We start from the raw sequence: 11,133 nt of genomic DNA, 5'->3' as shown, positions 1-11,133 counted from the left end.
CTGGGCATTGGAGCAGCCTGGGACAGTGGGAGGTGTCCCCGCCATGGCAAGGGTGGCACTGGGTGGGATTTAGGGTCCCTCCCATCCCAAACCCTTCTGGAATTCCGTGGTTCCAGGATTTTGTGACGGGTCAGTTCCTGATCCATGTGGAACCACCTGCGCCTGGCATAGGACAGCCCAGAGCCCCCTTCTGGGCACCCTGCACCCCCATTGCCAAAACCCACCCCAAAACCCACCCCAAAACACATCTGGAGCTGCTGTTTGCAAATATGATTTTGCTGTGTGGATAATGAGTTAATTCATGCCTAATTCAGGAAACGAAGATCTTAATTGGGTTTGTGCTAGAACTTTCTGCTTCCACAAAGTGTTATTGATTTTCTTCTTCCAAAAATAAATTTCCAAATTATGGGCAGTGGTTGAATGCCAGAGGGAGATGACACCATGGTTAATTGTGGATGATGCTGTGTGCTGTCTGCCTGGGTGTCACCCAGGGCTGTGCTGCAAGGGAAGGAGCAGTCCCAGCCAAGGGCAGCTCCTGGCAGGCTCTGAGAGCCCCAAAAACCTGCTCAACCCTCACTGCAGCCCCATGCATGGCTGTGCTGCAGGAGGGGCAGCATAAACCACAGTTCTGTGTGCTGGGAGCCAGCCTGGCACTGCTGAGGAGCCCCTTGGCTGGGGAACATGAAACAGGAAAGCCTTATCAATATGATTGTCTGGCAGAAGATTTTGAGAATATGGAAACTATCAGTGAGATTGAAATGAAAGCAAGCTTTGAGATCCCTCAGTTACTGAACAACTGGAAAACAATGGTGTGGCCAGACTGAAGGTAATCCCCTTTTGATAGAACAACACCCTCTGCTTGCAGACAGGCCCAAGGGTCAGAGCAGACCCTGCAGCTTGGCAGAAGGGGCCCAAAGAGGAGTTTGTAGGGTTTAAAATGTAACACAGTGTGGTGATGTAGTGATTCTGATAGGCTGTATGGAAATGCTATAGGATTTGTATGTTGTACTGGATTGGTTAGTGAGAATGAGAATATTCAACACAGAAGAAGATTTATTGTATTGTAACGGGAACCTGGCTCTCTTAGCTCTTACTGTCTTCCCCTCTCATCCTCTCTCCCCCTCTCTTTTCTCTTTACTGCTCTGAGCTGTGTTTGGCAGCTCCAGCAGGGCCCTGCACCCAGGCCCTTTGCAATGAACCCCAAATCCCAGCAGGGCCCTGCACCCAGGCCCTTTGCAATGAACCCCAAATCCCAGCAGGGCCCTGCACCCAGGCCCTGTGCAATGAACCCCAAATCCCAGCAGGGCCCTGCACCCAGGCCCTGTGCAATGAACCCCAAATCCCAGCAGGGCCCTGCACCCAGGCCCTTTGCAATGAACCCCAAATCCCAGCAGGGCCCTGCACCCAGGCCCTGTGCAATGAACCACAAGTTCCTGACCTGGCTGCAGAGATCTCTCATCTCCATCCATCCCTACCATCCTACCCCCGATGCTTCTACACCCTTTCCCACCCCAAACCTTCCTGTGGGGTCCCAACCGGAGCTTCTGCCTTGAAAATTGAAATTGGAGTAAGGAACCTTCTGTGCATCTGCTTGGTGCTCACCCACAGAGGATTGGGGTGGGCACAGGGGGCACCAGGATGGAGATGGTGCCCATGGGGATGTGGGCAAGGGGAGCCAGGACCTTCCCAAACCTGTGCAGGTTGCCAGGTTCTGGAACCAAGGCTGGAACAGCCCATGCAGTGCCAGCTGTGCCCCACGGGCACCTTGTGCCCAGCCCAGAGCACTCAGTGCCACCTCCAGGGCACACCTGCAGGGATGGGCACTGCAAAGCTCCCCAGGCAGCCCCTGCCAAGGCCTGAGCTCCCTTTCCATGGGCAAATTGCTGCTGCTGTCCCAGCTGAGCCTGCCCTGGCCCAGCCTGAGGCTGTCTGCTTTTGTCCTGGTTTTATCATAGGATCACAAAATGGTTTGGAACCTCAAAGCCCCGCCAGCCCACCCTGCCGTGGCAGGGACACCTCCCACTGTCCCCAGTGCCCAGCCTGGCCTTGGGCACTGCCAGGGATGCAGGGGCAGCCCCAGCTGCTCTGGGCACCCTGTGCCAGGGCCTGCCCACCCTGCCAGGGAACAATTCCTCAGTGCCAAGATCCCACCCAGCCCTGCCCTCTGGCACTGGCAGCCATTCCCTGGGTGCTGTCCCTGCAGGCCTTGTCCCCAGTCCCTCTGCAGCTCTGCTGGAGCCCCTGCAGGCCCTGGCACACCCCCAGCCCTGGCTGTGCCCTGCCAAAGGTGTGGGACAGGAGCTGGGGGCACCCCACAGACAATGGCAGCACCACACCATGGTCCAGCTCTGCACCCAATGTTCACCACCTGTGTGTGAAACTCATCACATTATCAAAAACCTCTCCAAATACCATTTCTGATTGTGAATCAGGAGGTGTGAACCATGGTGGGTGGGGAGGAAGGAAATGAGCTTTGAGGTCCTTTCAACCCATTCTTTGATTCTGTGATGGTTCTGTCAATCCTGTGGCTGCTTTCTTGGTCTCTGCTCGTTTTTTAGAAACCTTTTGTGGATTTTGCTCCCATCCTTTTTTCCTGGTGTGAAGTCCCTCTCTCTGTCTGTATCTCTCTCTAAATATGCTATAGACCCACGTGCAACTACACAGATATAAAATCTATAAAATGCACAGATATAAAATCTATAAAATATACAGATATAAAATCTATAAAATAGATATAAAATCTATAAAATCTCCCTTGCCATAAATCAGGCAGCCGGGGAGGAAGGCACCAGGGCTGGATCACTCCACTTTCCCAAATGCAAAAAAAGAGAAAAGAAACAATGGGAAGGATTCCACTGAGTGATGAATGGAAAAAGATATTTGCTTTTACAAATAGACTTTAGGTTTGCTGATAAATGAAATTAGACATTGAAAGATGAAAGAAACAGTGGGGAAGAAAAAACCCTAAATTCCATAAGAATTAAAAGTGAAAAGGGAGGGTTATACATTAGAGGGAAAGCTCTGGTATCAGGCATTTTGGGAAGTCTGAACCTCTCAAGTACCTCAGAAATGGGGAAAACCCCCCTAAATTCCATAAGAATTAAAAATTTAAAGGGAGGGTTATACATTAGAGGGGAATCTCTGGTATCAGGTGTTTTTGGAAGTCTGCACCGCTCAAATACCTCAGAAATGGGGAAAGAGAAAGGGAAATGCGGCTGGAAAATTGGGATAAAAAGGAGGCTGAGTCCTCCAAAAACTGGAGAGATCCCAGGGGAATGCCCCATGGCCTCTCCCTTTATTGGAATAAAGTAAAAGGACTCCTCTGTCTCCTTTTTGGACATAAACATCTGATGTTTGTGGATTAATTTTCCTAATACTTCAAACCTTTCTGTGTCAATTCTGTGCTGATGAAAAGGGACCCTGAAAGTCCACCTGGGGCAATAATTACAAATTGCCCTCATCCTCTCAAGTGGTTCATGAGTAGGTGTTGGCTGCCCCTGGACACCTGGAAATTTCCAGGGCCAGGTTGGACACTGGGGCTGGAGCAGCCTGGGACAGTGAAGGTGTCCCTGCCATGGCAGGGGTGGCACTGGGTGGGCTCTGAGGTCCCTTCCCACCCAAACCAGTCTGGGATTCTATGAGGAGCCAGAGACAAATTTAAATCAATCTATGATTTTGTGAAAAGTTATGCAACAAGTGCTAACGCCCAGCTGATCAGAGACCCACACTGTTGTAAATGATCAACCAGAAAAATCCAAATTAATAAATGCGAAAGATTTTATTTTCGCAAAATACGGTCCTCAAAAGGCCACAGCCAAAGAGGCAGCATCCAGCCCGGGATTGGAGCTGGGTGAACCTGGATCCGACCTCTACTGCATCAGATCTCCCTCTGTTCACAAATGCCATCTCCAAAGGAGTTCTCTGTCCTTGGGCTGCTTGTGGTCAGAGACTCGTTGGATTTTACAATTTTTATAATATACACTTTCTCCTTAAGCATGAATTACTCTATAACACATATTACAGTGCCCGTCTCCTGGTGGTTCCTGCCCTGAACCCCCTGGTGCAGGGCTGGAAAACAGCCCCAGTGATCCACCCGAGGGACCCAGCTGCAGGGCCAGCATGCTGCCCAGAGCCAGAATCCTCCTTCCATCCCCTCCAGTCTGCAGCCCAGGGTGCCCATTCCCTCATGCCAGTCACCTTGTGAAAAACGCCAATCACTTGGTTTTAAAATTTTAAAAGTTTAATGATAATAAAATGGTTATAAAATTAGTAATACAATTAGAGTAATAATAATTTGGACAATTTGGATTAGGACAATATGAGACAACAGCAACAAAAAGTTATGGACAGTCTGGGTACCTTTTCTGGGCAAAATAAGCCCGAAAAAGGCCCCACATTAACAGAGGATTAACCCTTAAAAACAATAACCTGTTGCATATTCATACACTTCATATAGGATGCATAAATTCCATTCAAACTCAGGATTTTGTCTGGGCAGTGTCAGCTTCTTCCTCTGAATCCTAACAGCGCCTTTGAGGCAGGAAGAAGTTCATTTCTTCTGATAATGGGGCAATAAATTCTCTTTCTCTGAAAGATTCGGGTGTCCTGTGGTTACTATCTCAGTGCAAGTACCTCATTAATTTCTTAAAAAATATCTCACATACATGGTTTCCATTTTAACATTATGTTATAACCTAAACTATACTTAAGACACTACTTTAAGAAATTAATACAGCATAACTTTCTAACATAACACATCTAATATTCATTTCAATATTTGCGAAAAGCCAATAATAAAATACCCATTTTTCACAACCTCCTGCTGTCCTCTCCAGCCTGGCTGCTCATGGGCAATATCCCCTCCTGGCAGAAATTCCCTGTGTTCCCTCCCATCCCTGTCACCTCTCCGTGGCACAGCTCCTCTCCACCGAGGGATGGGTTGTGACAATCCACATTGCCCCTCTCCCATGTTGGGATGCCCACTCTCTGCAGGGCGCTGTGGCAGAGCTGCCCTCCCTGCAGGCACAGCAGAGACAGGGCTGCTGGGACAGGATTTCACTGGAATTCACTGCTGAGAGGGGATTTGGTCTCTGCAGAAATACACAGTGTTCCCAGAGCTGTGTTTTTGTTTGCAACGTCCCCGTTCAGTGCAGGCTGTGAAAGTGTCAGTTCCCAGAGCTGTGTGACCCTCTGGGCTCCTCAGCTTTCACTGCACAGCCAGAGTGAGTCACATCTCTGCAGTGATGGAGACAAGAACTGGTGGGCACAAACCCAGCAATGTGACTGCCGTGTCCTTGGAGGGTCTGCAGGGGAGTGCGTGGGATTTCCTGTCCCACGACACCATCTGCACAGCCCATAAACCTTTTGGGAACACCAGGAAAATCTGTCCCAGTGCCCAGGCTCTGCTCCCAGTGAGGGCAGGCTGCTCTGGAGGGAGCTCCAGGGAGCCCTGGGTGTGCAGGGCCGCCCCAATCAGCCTGGGATGTGTGGGGCTGCAGGGCATGGCCAGTCCTCAGGCACACCGAGGTGCATAAGTGACTGTGCTGGTGTTCACAGGGGTCCCAGGATGAGGGAAGAGATGGGGATCTGACTCCATGTTTCAGAAGGCTTGATTTATTATTTTATGATATATATTATATTGAAACTATACTAAAAGAATAGAAGAAAGGATTTCATTAGAAGGCTGGCTAAGAGTAGAAAAAGAAAGAATGATAACAAAGGTTTGTGTCTCAGACAGAGAGTCCGAGCCAGCTGACTGTGATTGGCCATTAATCAGAAACAACCCCATGAGACCAATCCCAGATGCACCTGTTGCATTCCACAGCAGCAGATAATCATTGTTTACATTTTGTTCCTGAGGCCTCCCAGCTTCTCAGGAGGAAAAATCCTAAGGAAAGGATTTTTCATAAAATGTGTCTGTGACAAGTGACTTGTTTCATACCTGGGCTGCTGGGCTGCCCCTCTCAGAGCATCCAGAGCTCACTGAGGAGCTCACACCATCCCAGAGCAATCCCTCCTGGTTAACCAGCCTGGAATGGTGTAAAATAATCCTCCCTGCAAGGAGATTCCTTCTGGCTTTTTCCTGTCTGCCAGGTCCTGCCAGGCCCTTTCCTGGTGGGGCTGGGCTCCTCCTCTGGGACATCTCAGCCCAGCCTGCTCCTTATCCCAGGAGCTGAATAGACAAGGAGGAGAAAGAGAAAGGGAAATCACAGAATCCCAGACTGGTTTGGGCTGGAGGGACCCCAAATCCCACCCAGTGCCACCCCTGCCATGGCAGGGACGCCTCCCACTGTCCCCAGTGCCCAGCCTGGCCTCGGGCACTGCCAGGGATGCAGGGGCAGCCCCAGCTGCTCTGGGCACCCTGTGCCAGGGCCTGCCCACCCTGCCAGGGAACAATTCCTCATTGCCAAGATCCCACCCAGCCCTGCCCTCTGGCACTGGCAGCCATTCCCTGGGTGCTGTCCCTGCAGGCCTTGTCCCCAGTCCCTCTGCAGCTCTGCTGGAGCCCCTGCAGGCCCTGCCAGGGGCTCTGAGCTCTCCCTGCAGCTTCTCCTCTCCAGGTGAGCACCCCCAGCTCTCCCAGCCTGGCTCAGAGCAGCTCTTGGAGCATCTCCATGGCTCCTCTGGCCTGGTTCTAGTAGCCCCATGTCCCTGTTTTGGGGTCCCAGAGCTGGGCTCTCTCCAGCCGGGGTCTCTGGTTCTGCTGCCCATGCTGTGGGATGGCGCAGGCCTGAGCCATGGCCCAGAGCTAAGCCATGCCCTGTGCCCCCTCAGGGCTCCCCTTGCTCCCAAACCCTGCTGCTCCCCAGCTGTTCCCACTGACAGCCATTCTCTGCCTCCCTTTAATCATTGACAGCACCTCCAGCCTTCCCAGCAGGGCCTGTTTGCTCTGCTCTGTTTGACTTTCCACAGCAGCACCCACAGCAATAATGGACAGGACAATTTTTCTGCAAGTGCCTCCCAGCTGTCGCTGCCTTTCCCCACCTGCACTTCCCCAGCCCTGGGCCTGCACACTGTATTTGCCACGCCAGAATTCCATTTGGCCAGCAAGCAGTCTGAGTGTCAACATCCCCTCCACAGCAGCACCAGCACAGGGGTTAGGGCAGGAGCTGCAGGATGCTCACAGGGATGGGAAACACCTGCTCTGAGCCAGCCTGGGGAGGAGAAGCTGCAGGGAGAGCTCAGAGCCCCTGGCAGGGCCTGCAGGGGCTCCAGCAGAGCTGCAGAGGGACTGGGGACAAGGCCTGCAGGGACAGCACCCAGGGAATGGCTGCCAGTGCCAGAGGGCAGGGCTGGGTGGGATCTTGGCAGTGAGGAATTGTTCCCTGGCAGGGTGGGCAGGCCCTGGCACAGGGTGCCCAGAGCAGCTGGGGCTGCCCCTGCATCCCTGGCAGTGCCCGAGGCCAGGCTGGGCACTGGGGACAGTGGGAGGTGTCCCTGCCATGGCAGGGGTGGCACTGGGTGGGATTTAGGGTCACTCCCAACCCAAAGCTCTTGAAGATGATGAATAAATGACACTGCCTCACTTCATTCTTATTCTGACCAACATTTGTGTTCTGTACCAATCTCACATTTTAGCCCCGTGTCTGACATTCCTTTGGTATCAGCTGACCCCACACTGCCCCACCAGAGATTCAGCTGGGCTTGTGGTGATGGATTTGAAAGAGATTTCATTCCCAGGAAGGACGAAGTGTCTCTGCAGCACAACTTTCTTACCAGTAAAATCAAAACTTTCATACCTCATCTGCTCTGCAAAAGAAAAAAATGGGTCCTAAGGAGTTAAAGGAGTTAAGGAGACTGATTCTGACACAAAATCTGATCTGGGATACTCTGATGCATTCCACTGAGATATTTGTCCTCTTTGTTGTTTTAGGATCAGCCTCTGAACTCCTCTGCTTCTGTACTTTGGGATTTCACTGTCCTGTGAAGGCCCAGGGCATCTCCTTGTAACCCAGCATGAGCGGTGGGAGCCTGAGGGCGGTCACACCTTCACTGGGAGAGTGTGCTGTACCTGGGAACCGGGCATGGGCTGATGCTCTGGGCTGTCTGAGCACACAGAGCCCTCTGTTCACACCAGGCACCAGCAGCCAGAGCAGCCCTGGCTCTGGCTGAGCAGGTTCCACACATTAACCCCAGCCTGAGAACACAGCAGAGCATCAGTGAGGCCACATGGCCTGCATGTTTGGCATGGGACACACAAAGGGATACAGGGCTTTGCACATGATGAGAAACCTCCCTCTCGGAGTTTAGCTGTTTATTGCAGCCCCGAGATGTGCAGGATGTCTCTGTTTCAGGCCGTGCATCCGAAGAACGAGGCAGAGCTCTTCAGTTTTTGGTCTTGAGGCTGTTTATTGATTCTTGTCTATAAAATTTTCTTTCTGCCTAGCTGAGATCTGCTCAGCAGGGCAGCCAGCAGAACTCTGACCGCCCTCAGGGCGGTGTTGTATTTTTATACTACCAAAAAAAAGAAAAAAAAAAGCTAGACAAGTTCCCAAGTTCCTCCATCTTGTCCCCAAAACCTCTATTCCAAAAATCCTAAAATCTACATTTTTCACCCTGTGATAATTTTACTATTACACTATTTAAGCTTCTGTGACTTTCAAATCCTCATACAAAGCTGGTAATTTGCTCCACAAGTCATAATCAAACCCTCAAGCTTTCTGAGCTGTGTGCCAGAGTCTCCAAACCCCTCAGCAAGAGCCCCACCAACTCTAAACACCCCAAAAAATGTGCTAAGTTCCGACACCTCCCGAAATGCAGCGTCTGAGTCTCCCCAGACCTGCACTGGGTGTCGCAGGTTTGGGGCTGCCTGTGAACACCAAGGTGCCAGGGCAGGGGGGATGGCTTGGTGTGGAGCTCAGCTGCTCTGAGGTGAGCTGAGATGCTCTGTCAGCTCAAACAGGGAAACCTCAAACCAAATCCCAGCCCCAAACCCCCATCGCAGATCCCAAACACTTTGTTCCCTGCGGGGTGGGACCACGGGAAGTGTTGACAGCTTTTCGGGCCATGCAGAGACAAACCCTCACCTTTCCCAGGGCAGCTGTCCCAGGACTGGGCAATCCTTTCCATGGGGAAATTTCCAGGCTGGTGTCCCAGGCCTGTGCAGAGCCACAAGGTTCCCCCTGAGCTGATCTGTGACACCAGCCCCAAAGCAGCTCTCCATGAGCAGCACGGGCTCTGAGATCACTCAGCGTCACAGTGCCCATGTACTGTGATAAATTCCCCTGCATCTTTCTCCCGTCCCTTCTGGAAGCAGAATCATCTGATAATGGTTTGCCAGATTAGATTTTGACCAGTTTGATGACATCCCAGTGATTTGTTTTGGAGAAATCATTGCAGAATTGCAGCATAATGTTGTTACTGTCTCTCCTCACAGCTCTGCCCTCATTTCCTCGCGTTGTTAGTGAGATGCTTGCTGCAATATTTTCCAAAAATCCCATTAAAACAGAGTGATAAAGGAGAATGGACACACTTGGCTTTATGAGAAGGAAACTACTTCAATCTGCAGAACATAAGATCTGTTGAGGAGATCAAAACACGAGCTCTTCTAAACCTTTTCAGAATTATATCCCTGGAAGTGTTCCAGGCCAGGCTGGAGAGGCTTTGGAGCAACCTGGTCTGGTGGAAGATGGTGGAACAGGGTGAGCTTTGACATCCTTCCAAACCCAAACTGGCCTGGGATTCTATGATTCTGTATTCTGGAATTTTGGTGCCTTTAAACTTTGTGAAACAGAGTGAAGAAAAATGTGGAATTCACACAGCACTCAAGCACCTGAACCCTGCCTCCTTGATCTGGATGTGGCCAGGCAACTTGGAAACCCTGAAATGAATTTTTCCTAGGAAGGAAATCCTCCTGCAGAGCAGACCACAGCTGTCCCTGTCCCTGGAAGCCCCTGGATCCACCTGGCCCGTTTTGGGCACCTGGGAATGCTCCAGAAACCAGTGGGCTTTTCAGTGACCCTTTATTGTTGCTTTGGCAGAGCAGTGGTGTCTCCACAGGCAATGCTGTGCCCTCTGCCCTGCCAGCCATGCTGCTGGAGCTGTGCTGGGGATGGGGGCTGGAGGAGGACTGGGAGGAATGACCAGGAATGTTCCCCTCAGGAATGACCCTTGTTTGTGCAGGAGTCCCTGGCTTGGAGCTGGGTCTGGGCACTGCTGTCCTTGGGAGCAGCCAGCAGCAGGGGTGTCACAGCTGTGCCTGGCATCCCTTCCCCACCAGGGTGAATTTATTGCATCCCAGGTGCTATCCAGAATCCCTGAATATCCTGAGTGGGAATGACCAACAGGGATTATTGATCCAGAGCCCACCAAGGCCAGCCTGGGCATCCCTGGCAGCGCTGGCCAAAGGCTGCTGGAGCTGTGGCAGCCTCGGGGCCGTGCCCATTCCCTGGGCAGTGCCAGCACCCTCTGGGCAAGAACCTTGCCCTGCTGTGCAGCCTGAGCTGGCCTGGCCCGGCCCCAGGCGCTCCCTGGTGCTGTCCCTGTCCCAGAGCAGAGCTCGGAGCTGTCCCTGCGCTGCCCCTCGGGAGGAGCTGCAGCCCCGGGGGGCTCTGAGCTCAGGCTGCTCCAGCCTGGGCTGCCCAGGGCACTCGGGGCCCTCTGACCCTGCCCCAGCCCCGGGGAGCTCTGAGCTCAGGCTGCTCCAGCCTGGGCTGCCCAGGGCACCTCGGGGCCCTCTGACCCTGCCCCAGCCCCGTGTCCCTGCTCGGGGCCCTTTGAGGTGCCGCTCTCAGCCTGGCAGGGGTTTGGGCTCTGTTTTCAGCCAGGGACACCCGGGCTGTGCCCCTGAACCTCTCTGCCCTCTCCGCTCAACGTGGGCAAGCAGAAGCTGCTGTTTGCAGATGTCTCTGGGCTGTTTGATTTTCCATCCCGTGCGCTGAGAATGGAGTCTGCTCCTGTGCAGCCCCACTCCCTGTGCCCCCCTGAGCCCCCGCTGGTTATCTCCCTGATGGACCCAGCCAGCCATTAACTGTGTCAATGTTTGCCCCTGAAAGAAGAGCTCGTTTACTGGCCAGGAGGGCTGTGGGGCCATGGGATCCTGTGCGCCACTCATGGCACCACAGAATTGGCTGATTCCCCTTGGCTTTACCTGGGGCTTGTGCTGATCCCAGTTAAAGTCACCTTTTAAATTAT

Source organism: Melozone crissalis, unplaced genomic scaffold, assembly GCF_028551555.1.
Source record: "Melozone crissalis strain CALT ecotype California unplaced genomic scaffold, PUWL_Pcris_2 ptg000187l_1, whole genome shotgun sequence".
NCBI classification, from domain to species: domain Eukaryota; kingdom Metazoa; phylum Chordata; class Aves; order Passeriformes; family Passerellidae; genus Melozone; species Melozone crissalis.
This window is presented reverse-complemented; position numbering follows the sequence as displayed.